Source organism: Maniola hyperantus, chromosome 7, assembly GCF_902806685.2.
Source record: "Maniola hyperantus chromosome 7, iAphHyp1.2, whole genome shotgun sequence".
Taxonomy (NCBI): Eukaryota; Metazoa; Arthropoda; class Insecta; order Lepidoptera; family Nymphalidae; genus Maniola; species Maniola hyperantus.
Genome location: NC_048542.1, coordinates 14670509 through 14685436, shown reverse-complemented (window position 1 = coordinate 14685436; position 14928 = coordinate 14670509). Strand labels below are relative to the sequence as shown.

Genomic DNA, 14928 nt, shown 5'->3' with positions numbered 1-14928 from the left:
AAACAATTTCTGTGAATAGATTTTCAACCATTCTTTAATTAAGTAAGTACTTTAGGATTAGATACCCACTTAGTAATTTAATTGCTTGAATACCAAAGTCGTGTTTTAAAAACGCACAACTCCGAAAACTTAGTGGTGCGTGCGCGGGATCGAACCCCCGACCTCCCGAAAAGAAGGCGGACGTACGGATAACCACTAGGCTATCACCGCTTTGTCGGTTGATAATGATGATGATGAAATTGTATTGATTTTTTCTGTCAGTTCAATAAACCTAATAGGTACCTAGGTACACGCTTAACAAGCCCACACTCATCTTTGAAGGTAATATTAATATACCTATACTATTTGATAACGTTGAATTTATTAATAAAAACTAATAAGAGCCTCAAAGTCAATAGCTCAACGGGTTAAGGAGTGGACCGAAAACCGAAAGGTCGACGCGGTCCAAACCCCGCCCGTTGCACTATTGTCGTACCTACTCCTAGCACTAGCTTGACGCTTAGTTGGAGAGGAAAGGGGAATATTAGTCATTTTAACATGGCAAATAAGTATTCTTAAAAAAAACTAGCCAAGTTCAGCAATCTCTAAAGTTACTTTCAGTTTGAGGAAAACCCGAATTAAATTCTTTCTTTACCTGAAATACAAATATGAAATTATCAGAGTGACTCAAGTATTTCTGAGAGCACCGATTGAGTTGTCATTTCCGAAATGGCTTTGCCGATTTATTTTCGGATCTTTGTGTGAATAATCGGGATAAGAAGGAGTTCATTTATTATCCTTTGTTAATCCTTGATGTTCGAAGAATTAATGTCTTCCCGACATCGATATAAAAGACAATTAAGATATGCCCAAGCGAGCAAAATTTTTCACGGTTTTGGAATCAAATAAATCAGCGCCACCTCTCAGATAGGTAGGTACTAATGAACGACCCGTTTGAAATCCAGACGTCACTGAGGTTGCATTGGTGCTAAGTAAACATTTTAGGACCAATGAATCGGTGCCATTTTGCTTGTTCAATGGCCCTGTCCTTACGAAGTAATATATAAGTCAATGCTTCCCGACCGTAGAGATTACTCAACTGCGTTGTCATATTTAGTACACAAGTGCACACTCTATTCCTTCACTCTCGAAGTCCAATGGAACGAAAATTGGACACGACCGGAGAGAGATCAGGCGCAGGACTGCTATATAGAGGTTTGTGTCTGAGGGGCCCGACGTCTCAACACAAGCTGAGTGGCCTGCCTGTTCGAGGTGTTGCACTGCTGTACAGGACGATATTGCCTACACCATGTACCACCTATACACCTCGAATAAACATTATTCTATTCTATTCTATTCAGGACCAGCCTAACGTGCTCTCGGGGGAGACACGCCGTCCGCGGCAACTTCCCAACTTCGGGCAAATACCTAACTCACAATTTCTGAACTGAAAAATCCAATGCCTAACTAATTTTGCCCGGGCGGGGACCTCGTCAACTGCAGTCGGACATACTAATCACTAGAGGCAGTTTTCGATGACTTTTATGAATCATCTATCGAAATTTGACAAGGCTTTAAAAAGTTCTATAAGTACCTGTTATGTGAAACTTAATTATGGAAAAACTCGAACTGATTTGTTGTTATTAATTAAACCACAAATCATACGGATCAGACATCGTGTTATGAATTTTTGTCATTACAATGTTTAAGGTAAACCAATCAGGTACTTCGATTGTCTATAACCAATTACCTACTACCTAAGTTTAATTTTTTTTTAATTTTTTTAAAAAGAATATTAGCCATGTTAAATGACTAATACTCCCCTTTCCTCTCCAACTAAGCGTAAAGCTTGTGCTAGGAGTAGGTACGACAATAGTGCAACGGGCGGGGTTTGAACCGTCGACATTTCGGTTTTCAGTCCACTCCTGTACCTACCCGTTGAGCTATTGAGGCTCGAAGTTCTAACGCACGACTTATCTGTCTAAATTTGCATGCTGTAGCCGCTTATAATGTGAACTAGCTTATGCTCGTGACTTCGTTCGCGTGGACTACACTAATTTCAAACCTCTATTTCACCCTCTTAAGGGTTGAATTTTCAAAAATCCTTTCTTAGCAGATGCCTATGTCGTAATAGCTATATGCATGGCAAATTTAAGCCCGACCCCTCTAGTAGTTTGAGCTGTGCGTTGATAGATCAGTCAATATGTAATTATGTTTCATATTTTATTGTATTAATATACCTAACCTAAACTCACTATTCGCTTGTCTACAAACGACCGTGTGCTAAATTACCTAGATTGATAATTTCTGCTCTCATATAGAGGCCATTGATTTATGTGTATGTATAATAGGCACGGTAGTGTCAGTTACTAACGTTTCTCTTGTAAAATAATTACCCATAGTAGGTACTTAATGATTACTTACTTGATGATTTTTGAAGCCTCAATAGCTCAACCGGTAAAGGAGTGGACTGAAAACCGAAAGGTCGACGGTTCAAACCCCGCCCGTTGCACTATTGTCGTACCTACTCCTAGCACAAGCCTGACGCTTAGTTGGAGAGGAAAGGGGAATATTAGTCATTTAATATGGCTAATATTCTTTAAAAAAAAAACGAACTTACCTGTACCTAAGTGAGGTTCTATCATAATTATAGGAAGGCTTTGTCCGAAGAAATGTATATCTACTATATATTATATTAGTGGCGTATTAGTACCTAATGACGTAGGTAATTGGTGATAAAGAAAATAAAAATATTTACTTAAGTACTTATAAAATCTACTTCGCTTATATAATACTAAAATGCCTACTCCTTTCCACTAAAAAGTACTGACTGACTGACTGACTGACTTATATAATACTAGCGACCCGCCCCGGCTTCGCATGGGTGCAATTTAGATACTAATGTGGTGTCATTGAGGTGTCATTGCCTCGGAAACTCTCAAATGAGAGGATTTTTTTCCGACCTAATTCACAATATTTCAATTTCTCTAGGGATCTTTAATTTTTTGAGAATTAAACTATAGCTATAAAACTTTACCTTGAATCACTCTATCTATTGGTGAAAACCGCATTAAAATCCGTTGCGTAGTTTAAAAGTTCTACGCGTTCATACATACATACAGACGCGGGAAGCGACTTTATTTTGTAAAGATCAACGCACACCCTAAACCGCTGGACTTAGAGACATGAAAGGAGGGTGTGTTCTATGTAAAGAGTAGGTGCCCACTAAGAAAGGATTTTTCGAAATTCTACCCCTAAGTGGGTTTGAAATTCATGTAGCCCACGCGGACGAAGTCGCGAGCATAAGCTAGTACTTATATAGGTACCTATTTATTGGAACAACTACTAATATAGGTAGGTAATAATAATTATTCTAGGTACTTACATAACGTTATATATACCTAACAGTCACGATAATCCTTACAAGTTATGACTAAACTAAATATTTAGCGACACTCAATAGGTAGGTACTTAAGTACTCTTTGAAAATGTCATCGAGAAGGCCAATTAAGGGGACTCAGTTCGGTGCTTTCTCCATACAAACGTAGGAGGGAAAATACAACAATATTCGATATTGTACGCACAAAACTAAGAATTATATTGATTTATCTCGTCATTATCTAGGTTCAATGATATCTAAAACATTGAAAAAAATATTGATTTAAAAGTTACGAGCCTCAAAAGATTCCTATTTTAGCACTAAATTTATGACAACTTTGGGCGTAAATAAATAAGATTAGAGATATGAAAATTGTAAAACAATTTATCATTAGACGTAGTTTATTTATTCATTAGTTGAAATAACTTTACTTTGCAAACATAAATTCAGTAGTTTTTTCTCAAAAATACTTTTCCTAAACCTTTTTCGCGCGCTTGATTTCAGTGATAATCATCGTGCCTCTCAACTTTCTCATACAATGTCAAGTGAAAAGCAAACACGTTACCCACGTGCGCTGCCAATTTCGGTCGAGCGTCCTGCGTCACCTTAAATAAACTAAACAACATCTTCAATGAGACGGGAAGGTACAATAGGATTTTTTAGAAGTTGACATTGGCTCTCGGTTACATAGGAAATCATGTGATTCATTAGTTCACAACCAGTCAAGAAATAATATTCTAGGTATTATAGTAAGGACAAATTCTCTAAACTAAACTAAAATGGCACGTCTAAATCTATTGCTATCCCTTTCATAATGTTGCTTGCGGAAAAGGAAAGCGCTAGATTTAGACCTGTTAATTTAGTTTAGTTTAGAGATTGACGATTGTGTACAAGAGAATCGGATGAAATCGCGGGCATAAGCTAGTAAGTATAATATGATATAATGTTAAGAGTTTCCCTGAGGAATTAGATCCGAAATAAGAAGATCTGCAAAAGAACCAAGGTCACTGACATATCCCACACAAGTTACAAAGTGTATATTCTCAGATGTGTGCAGAAAGCGTCCACTTTTCCTAGAGCTAATCTTTGGCACTGGGATCTATAACTACATTAGTTCCCTTATTATAAATGCGAAAGTGTGTTTGTTTGTTGGTTTGTTGGTTTATCCTTCAATCACGTTGCAACGGTGCAACGGATTCACGTGATTTTTTAAAGGAGTATAGATAAATCCTGGAGAGTGACATAGGCTACTTTTTATCCCGGATAATCAGAGTTCCCACGGGATTTTTTAAAAACCTAAATCCACGCGGGTGAAGCCGCGGGGATCAGCTAGTAAAAAATATAGTACATAATATAGTCAGGCAAATTACGCTCTGCCATTCTTGTCTATCTATCTATCTACTCAAGATTATTCTGCTATTCATGCAAAAATTAAAAACGCAAATTAATATCAAATTATTTGCAGTTAGAATAGCTAATGCTGATTTTATATGAACTAGGTAATGTTACTATTTTGATTATATCGCCATTTTTTAGGGTTCCGTACCTCAAAAGGAAAAACGGAACTCTTATTGGACCACTTCGTTTTCTGTCTGTCTATCTCTCCGTCCTTCGTATCTGTCAAGAAAACCTATAGGGTACTTCCCGTTGGCCTACAATCAAGAAATTTAGCAGGTAGGTAGGTAGGTAGTAGGTAAAAGCAAAAATCCAAAAACCGTGAATTTATGGTTACCTACATCACAAAAAATGTTATACTTAATGTATTTTCAATTTTCAAAGTAAAATAACTATAAGCAAAATCATACCATATCATATGAAAGGGCATTCTGTACAAAAAATGCCTGAGTATACGGAACCCTCGGTGCGCGACTCTAACTCGTACTTGACCGATTTTTATATTAATATTTAGCAGTTTCCTTGATAGGTACCTACTTACCTAGCTATGATCTCGGTTCATTATTACATGTTTTTTTAATCTTTAATCACAAAAACCAAGATGGTTTCAAACTGGTTTTAAAATAATTAATACTCTAAATGTTATACTACTAGATTTTAAATTAATCGTAACTTAAATAAATTATGGATTTCAGTATCCTGTTGCCCTAACCTTTCCTCGTCTACTCAATATCCTGTTGGCGACTTATTGAATTGAATGATATCTAATCATTCAATTCAATAAGTCGCCAACAGGATATTGAGTAGACGAGGAAAGGTCCTAACCTTTCCTCGTCTACTCAATATCCTGTTGGCGACTTATTGAATTGAATGATATCTAATCATTCAATTCAATAAGTCGCCAACAGGATATTGAGTAGACGAGGAAAGGTTAGGGCCAGATATACATTACACAGTTAAAGCAAGATTACCGTTAAGTAAACTTTGATCACAAAAAACCATCCAAGTGCAAGTCAGACTCGCGCACCGAGAGCTCCGTAATACAGTTGTATTTTTTAGACATTTTGCACGATAAATCAAAAACTATTATGCATAAAAATAAATAAAACTCAAACTCAAACTTAAACTCAAATTATTTATTCAGAATAGCTAAAATTTTACGCTTAGGTACTGATAGTCAAAATTGTTAATTTGTAAGATGATATAGTGGTATAATTAATACGTACTTAAAAACTAAAGCTAAAATTTAGAATGTACAGGTAAAGCACTTTCAGATACCCCACTTGGTATACTTAGTTACCTTACTTTGAAATGGAAATACTAATTATTTGTTCATGAACACATTTTAATTTTTTTTGGTGATGTAACCACAAATTCACGGTTTTCGGATTTATTCCTTTACTTGTGCTATAAGACCTACCTACTTACCAAATTTCATGATTCTAGGTCAAGGGAAGTACCCTATAGCTTTTGTTGACAGACAGACAGAGAGACAACAAAGTGATCTTATAAGGGTTCCTTTTTCCTTTTGAAGTACGGAACCCTAAAAAACAAGCAACTAATCTATGGTTGCACTGTGGATGCACAACTCAGTGACTAAGTCAAAGTTGAAAATTACCACTAAAAATAAAGGTTAGGTATTTTATCTTAACGGTAATCTTGCTTCAACCGCCTGATGTTCAACTGGCTGTTAATCATACATTGTAATTAAGCAAAGGATGACGTGGTAAAAGTATTTTCTTTTTAAAAGCGGCAAATCCAACACTTCAAAGAAATTCTTTGCTATTTGACACGTCTTGTAAATCCCTGTGTTGTAACTTGAAATGCGTGCATCGTGCACTCTTAACTATCACTTGCGAAGCTAAAATAGATTGTTTTAGCTTATGTTGCAACAACTAGTAAATAGGGTTACCAAGCAATAGAATTAGATTAGAAGTGTCACTTTTTCTATTCCGTATGAATGAATGAATGATTTATTTATTGATTTATTTATTAGTAGATATAGTACTCAAAAGAAAACCGGTTCTTTTATGGAATCATCACAATATATGTTTGTATCACAATTTCTTACAAAATATTTTAATATTTTCTAAAGTATTCTCGTCTAACAGAGCAAGGCAAAAAAGAGAAGCCATGTCAGCTATAAAAGGTCTCCGATCATCATGTCCGACGACAAAAAAGCGGACACACAGTAAAAAAAAAGTATTTTCGTAAAATATTTTCGAATAAACTCTTTCATTTTCTAATATACAAAGTAGCCCATGTCTCAGGTGTCTCTATCTTTGAAAAAAATCTCGTCAATCCGTTGCGTTGCTCCGTTGCGGCGTACCAACCAAAAAACTAAAAACCAAACACACTTTCGCATTTATAATATACATAGTGATACTAGAATGAAAATATTAGTATGAGGGACGGCTCATAAGTACCATGTCCCGGTTTTTTAAAAACATTAATGGAGTGTTTCGAAGTCCAGTAGATATCTAGAGCATGTTGTTTACTACTGCAAGTACAAACCGTACACGGAAGAATATCTTATTAGCGCATTCACATACACTTTCACTGACTTGTGGCTTGCCAGTTGCCACTCTTGTGATTGCCGATTTATTCTTAATCTATGATTGAGTAAATAGCTAGGTAAATAGCTAGCTGTAAATAGCCTAGTTGTCCGCCTTCTAATCGGAGGCCGGGGGTTCGATCCCGGGCACGCACCTCTAACTTTTCGGAGTTATGTGCGTTTTAAGTAACTAAATGTCATTTGCTTTAACGGTGAAGGAAAACATCGTGAGGAAACCAGCATGCCTGAGAGTTCTTCATAATGTTCTCAAAGGTGTGTGAAGTCTGTCAATCTACACATGGCCAGCGTGGTAGACTATGGCCAAAACCCTTCTCACTGTGAGAGGAAACCCGTGCTCTGTAGTGAGCCGGCGCGCGATGGGTTGATCATTATGATGATGAAATAGCTGGGTACTTCCATATAACATTTTTAGGGCTCCGTATCCCAAGGCTGTCAACGGGACCCTATTACTAAGACTCCGCTGTCCGTCCGTCCGTCTGTCTGTCAGCTGAATGTATCTCGTACAGTTCACGAGAAGAGGTAAAAAATTGAAATTTTTACAGAATGTGTATTTCTATTGCCGCTATAACAACAAATAATGAAAAAATTTTAAATGGCCGCCATGAATAAAAAGTGTTATTTCTTGGAAGATAGTACGGAACCCTTCGTGTGCGAGTCCGACTCGCATTGACCAGTTTTTAGGGTTCCGTACCTCAAAACGAAAAACGGAACCCTTATAGGATCACTTTGTTGTCTGTCTGTCTGGGTACTTCCCGTTGACCTAGAATCATCATACGTTAGGGGAAAAATCTGAAAACCGTGAATTAGTGGTCACATCACAAGAAAAAAAATTAAAATGTGTTTTTAACAAATAATTAGTACTTTCAATTTTCAAAGTAAGATAACTATACCAAGTGGGGTATCATATGAAAGGGCTTTACCTGTACATTCTAAAACAGATTTTTATTTATTTTTATGCATAATACTTTTTCATTTATCGTGCAAAATGTAGAAAAAAATACCCGAGTACGGAACCATCGGTGCGCGAGCCCGACTCGCAGTTAGCCGGTTTTCTAACTTGTAATTAAACAGTTGACAGTTAATTTTTTATCAGATTTGTAACACGATTCGCTAGTTAACCATTCATTATTCAAGGCGTGACTGATAATCGTCATGTGATACTGATCAGTAATACGTACGGTGAAAATTAATTGATCATTTGTAACGCCTGTTTAGTCATTCAGATTTATAATCGCAGATTAAATCATTACCTAATTTTTAACTTGTTAGATAATGACGCCGATTACGTTGTTTCTCTACGCTAAATTTAGAGTATTTTTCTTTTTACTATTGCTAAAAGAGGACGGAACATGAATTTTATATTTAAAGACTAAATTTTAGAGCACGCTACAAATTTAAACAATAGGCTCGCGACTGGCAGCTAAAGTTACGAAGTTTGACAGCTCTAAATAAATTTAACACTGTCAAGTTGTCTGTCCTTTTCATATTACATTGGTAAGAAGAGGATGTGAACACTCTAAAATTTAGTTGTGCTCAGAATCATTACCATTTGTCTATTGAACCTGTAAAAGGTCTATACCTACCAGATTATTGTGCTATGTAGATTGTAGGGTGGTCCCAAGACCCTCGAGTGGGGTATTAAAATAAAGGCTTCAAAGTTTTAAAACTATTTTGAGTGACAAATCATAGAAAGTGTCCGTTCATTAGTCCACCCTTAACTACTCAAAAGGTGAACCGATTTTGATACGTCATTAGATTCGTCTTGATAGCGAGCTGCGCGATTATGACTGGGTACATAAAATAGGATCTTGGACTATAGTAATAAAATATGATGTGATTTTTGATAGCGTAATATTTATGGAGCTAGAATTCATTATTAAAGAGAATAATTTTAAAAAACACATTTTTTTATTTATTTAAATGTAAAATTACTGAAAATCCTTCATTAGCGGGAGTCTACGTTAAATAGGAAGCTTACATCTAAAATCTCAATTTTCTAGACTTTATAGGTACTAGACTAGCCGTTTTTTAAATTTATTTTTTATTGATCACGGAAAATTCAATAATACATTCAAAATACACAGATCGCCATCCTCTAGAAACTGTCTGACTGTTAAAACAGTCAATGAGTTCAATCTTTGAATAGATTTTAAATTTGCATTAACCGTCCAATTTTACAACTCAGCTGACGTTTAGTGTAGCTAATTAACTCCTAATTTAATTTAGTGTCCATTTCGTCACTGCATTTTAATAACTATTAGTTAGGTATTTGTGCTACCCATTGTTAGTTTTACGACTACGTATAAACTACTGAAGGTTATGATATTGTCCCAGTGACAATGGATTGTTTTTCAGAATAGCGTGATGTATTGATGAATGAGACGACATTTCTAAATAAGTCGATCACGAGATGCTGCAACGATGTAATATAGCTAGTAGGTAGATAAATAGCTTGTTAATGTTGAATAATATGTAGGTATTTTTAATCCAAGACGGAATCCTGATTCATACATGTGCTGATACCATCTTATCTTAGTATCACTACCCAATAAATGCGAAAGTGGGTTTGTTTGTTTGTTTGTTGGTTTATTGGTTTGTTGGCTTGTTGGCCCTTCAATCACGGCAGGGCATCAGCTAGTATCAGATAAAATCGGTCAATACGAGTTGGACTGACACAGAAGGGTTCCGTGTCATCGTACAAAAAATAACTTTTAATTTTTAAGGTTCCGTACCTCAAAAGGAAAAACAAAACCCGTATAGGATCACTTTGTTGTCTGTCTGTCTGTCTGTCCGTCTGTCTGTCAAGAAACCTACAGGGTACTTCCCGTTGACCTAGAATCATGAAATTTGGCAGGTAGGTAGATCTTATAGCTGACATTTGGGGAAAAATCTGAAAACCGTGAATTTAGGGTTAGATCACACAAAAAAAATTAAATTGTGGTAATGAACTAATAATTAGTATTTTAAACTTTCGAAGTGAGTGACTATATCAAATGGGGTATCATATGAAAGGTCTTCACCTGTACATTCTAAAACAGATTTTTATTTATTTTTATGCATCATAGTTTTTGAATTATCGTGCAAAATGTCGAAAAAATACGACTGACTGTAGTACGGAAGCCTGACTCGCACTTGGCCGGTTTTTTATTATTTGTTATTATAGCAGCAATAGAAATACACTTTCCGTGAAAATTTTAACTCTACCTAGTACGGAGCATCCTGCGATACGATCATATCTCACGTTTTCCCTCTTAGGTGGGTCCGCTTTCCTACATTTTGCTGCCCACTTTGCCCGGTATAGAGCGTCCGATTTACGTAGTCTATGGAGCCGATTCCCTTGTACACAATCTCTAAACTAAACTAAAATGACATGTCTAAATCTATTGCTATCCCTGTCATAATGTTGCTTGTGAAAAAGGATAGCACTAGATTTAGACCTGTTAATTTAGTTTAGTTTAGAGATTGTGTACAAGAGAATCAGCACCATTGTCTCTTAAGTCTACGTTCACGATGTCCAGCCAGCGCTTTCTTGGGTGTCGGTCATCGGATTTAGCTCCAGGGAAGGCGATGTTGATACATCTGTTGCCGACGTAGCTTTGTGCTGTCCATGCTACATGACCTATCTAAATATATAAAACTAAAAGGTGACTATCGGAAAGCTCAAACTACTTGACTGATGGGGCTGAAATTTGGCATGCAGATAGCTATTTTGACGAAGTCATCCGCTAAGAAAAGATTTTTGAAAATTTAACCAACAAGGGGTATAAGATAGGGGTTCGAAATGTGTGTAGTCCACGCGGATGAAGTCGCGAGCATAAGCTAGTTTGAAATATAGATGGGGCACCGACCTATAGGCCTCGTTTTCATGCGAAGCCATCTCTCGTCAAATAAATATTTTCGGTCAATTCATTACTTACATTCTTTACGCATTTAACCTACAGCACTCTCAACCAAACATGGACACCCAATTATTAAGTACCTACGACATTAAAATAAATTTCTGATTTTTCGACACCAGAATACCAGACACACCAATTAGCGTATTATTTATGTTAATTAAGATAGGTATCCTTTAATCATTTAAGAATATTGTAAATTAACATATTCGGTTGTATATTTTTTTGGCTTGTTTGCAGAGCTCGTGACCTCCAGTGCAGTGGCTGTCGTTTTGATTATAGGTTACCAGTATTACACAGATAAATAAATAATAATTTATGTATACAATTCAAAGTGCTGACTGACTGAGTTATATATCAACCCACAGCCTAAACCACTGATCCTAGAGACAAAATTGTGAGGGTGTGTTCTTTGTAAAGAGTAGGTATCCACTAAGAAAGGATTTTTCGAAATTCAACCCCTAAGGGGGGTAAATGGGGGATGGAAGTTTGTATGGAAGTCTATCATTTTTAAACTTACATCGATGAAAATTGGTATACAGGCTTTCGGTTAAGAATAAAAAAATACGTACCTAGGTACTTCACAATTTTTGAAAATTCTACTGCCAAGGAGGTTAAATAAGGGATGAAATTTTGTATGAAAGTCCGTCATTTCCCTAGTTATTTCCATGAAAATTGATATTTGGGGTTTCGGTTACAAAAGACAAAAATACGTAGGTATGTACGTACCTATCTATTTCAATATTTTTGAAAATTCTACCCCCACGCCGATTTCCTAAATTCCACGCGAGCGAAGCCGGGGCGGGTCAGCTAGTAATTAATAAGTACCAACTAAGTAGTCCGTAGGCATTTCCATAGTAATATTCTGTGTGCCTGTTTATCTGCATTATAGGGCCGATTCCACATAATAGTTTTTGATTTATCGTGCAAAATGTCGCAAAAATACGACTGTAAGTGTAGTACGGAACCCTCGGTGTGCGAGTCTGACTCGCACTTGGCCGGTTTTTTGTCATTTTTCTACTAGTATACATACTACATACTTTATACCTAAGACAGATACCACCGATACTTTCAAAGTCACCTTTACCCATAAATCATGCTCAATCATAATGGCTATGTACTTATTGTAACACTAGCTTATGCTCGCGACTTCGTCCGCGTGGACTACACAAACCCCTATTTGACCTCCCTAGAGGTTGAATTTTCTAAAATCCTTTCTTAGCGGATGCCTACGTCATAATAGCTATCTGCATGCCCAGCTCGATCCGTCCCTACTGGACTGGTTAATAGATCAGTCAGTCAGTCAGTCACCTTTTCCTTTTATATCTTTAAGATTACATTGCACTTTCTCCAAACAGTTATTCGTTCTTTTTCAGCTAATGGAGCAGACCACTTAAATACGAAAATACAAAAAAATATTTACCTTAAAAACTTTCAATCCATACACAGGCAGCATAACATTTTAACAAAATAATTACAAGCATCTCAGGCTTGTACCTATTTTATTTAAAAAAAACATAAACACAATCCCGTCTTACCTACAAACTTAATAAAAAGGTAATCCGCAACCAATTATAAAAAATCTATACCCAAAAATTTTACAAAATGATGGCGAGTATCACGAGTTTTAATATTGGTTTTTAATTTAATTTAAAAATTTAAAACAACACTTTAACACAAAACGTTGTCTTGCAACCTTATCAAGTAGAGTAATTCGCAACCAATTATAAAAAGTCTATAATTATTAGTGGAACGTGCGGTCGATTCCTTCGCGTGGGGCAAACTGGACATAGATAAGTGCTAGGTATCAGTTTCAACTGCCTGCTTAGCATATTCGACTGCAGATACCGAGGTCCGAGGTTCGATTCCCGAGTCGGGCCAAAAAAATTTTAGGCACCTATTGGATTCTGTGTACCTAAGTAATAGCCTAAGCCGCTGGTCCTAGAGACATGAAATTTTGAAGGTGCGTTCTTTGTAAAGAGTAGGTATCCACTTAGAAAGTATTTTTCGAAATTCCACCCCTAAGTGGGTTAGTTATTTTTCAAGTTATTTGCATGAAAATTGCTATTTGGGTTTTCGGCCACAAATAAAGAAATACTATGTGTTCCAGGATTTTTGGAAATTCAACCCCACCTCGATTTTCTAAATTCCACCTGAGCGAAACCGGGGCGGGTCAGCTAGTTTTAATTAAGGCATTAGTAATAAGCAGCTGTCATGATGAATGAAGTCAAATGGATGAAGTCCTAGAAATGAAAATAGGTATGAAAATGTTCTGTTTCTAATTGGGTTTGCTCATGGTACTTAAGCTCGTAGCTTAAGTACCATATCAAATTAGTCTGCATGCCTGATTAGTTCCGAATACCTAATCGTTTGGCTTTAATTGTTAAAAAAACAGTCAAGTGCGAGTCGGACTCGCACACGAAGAGTTCCTTACCATCGTACAAAGAAATATTATTTCAATGTAGATAAAGGGTACATACCACAATTAATTTGATGTTTTTATTTGCCGGTACTTCAACCCGTCCCGTGTCGGCCAGTCATCGTCGTGATCCGTGCAATCGGGTTTAAAAAACCCAGGGTCTCATGTACTACATGAATTTCAAACAAGTTAGACTATTGTAGCATTAATTTATTCACAAACTTATAAATTTCTTATTCTTCTTCTAAACTTAAAATAAGAAGGAACGCAGGTCTCAACCAAGTAGGCTCCTAATCTATATCTATATCTATACTATATTACTATATACTATATATTATATATCTATGCTATTATATAAAGAGGTAATGTCGTTAAGTTTGTTTGTAGGGACTAGGGGGTAATCTTTGGAACTACTGAACCGATTTTAAAAATTCTTTCACCAGTAGAAAGCTACATTATTCCTGAGTGACATAGGATATACGGGATCTTTAAAAACCTAAATCTACGCGGGCGAAGCCCCGGGGATCAGCTAGTATCAGATAATCTACTCCTAGCACAAGCGTTAGGTACGCATAATTGGTGGGGACAGGGGAATATTAGTCAGCATGATAAAATTGGCTAATATTCTTTTTAAAAAAGGCAGGCTCGATTAAATGCTAGACATTATCTTCTGGGATCCTCTCGGAAAAAGTCATGGGAAAGCGTAATCGCAGTGGTTGGCTTGGGCTAGTAGGTTAGGTATATCTTGACAAATAACCTATACAAATAGCTTACAAAGATACAAGATACCTACAGAATTATTATAAAGTGATCATTTTCCGATAGTCACGATATAATTGGCCGTGAAGGACAGCGGTCTTCGGGGATTGTCTCGGCAATCTGTCACGGTCCGTTGCCGCTGAATACGAATAATTTATACTCTAGTACCTATCAATCATATTATGTTGGAAGCTAGACTGTTCCCACAGAATACAAACTTCCATATTAAATACTAGATTATGCTCGCGACTTCATCCGCGTGGTCTACACAAATTTCAAACCCCTATTTTACCCCTTAAGGAGTTGAATTTTCTAAAATCCTTTCTTAGCAGATGTCTGCGTCATAATAGCTGTCTGCATGCCAAATTTCAGCCCGATCCGTCCAGTAGTTTGAGCTGAGCGTTGATAGTTCAGTCAGTCAGTCAGTCAGCTTTTCGTTTTATTTATTTAGGTTTTCAACTTGCTTATCGTATCGTATTTTACACAATAATGAAAAAAAAAATATACTTAAGTACTTTTTGAGAAA

General features: G+C 36.4%; 1 protein-coding gene across 1 annotated transcript in view; it reads right to left on the bottom strand.

Annotated features, from left to right (window-relative positions):
- LOC117983561 (uncharacterized) overlaps positions 1–13001 on the bottom strand; it is a 34565-nt gene extending 21564 nt beyond the window's left edge. The window contains exon 1 of the mRNA XM_034970152.2: positions 12648–13001. The gene's annotated coding sequence lies outside the window, so the exon portion shown is untranslated. The remainder of the gene's footprint in view (positions 1–12647) is intronic.
- Positions 13002–14928: the final 1927 nt, after the last annotated feature.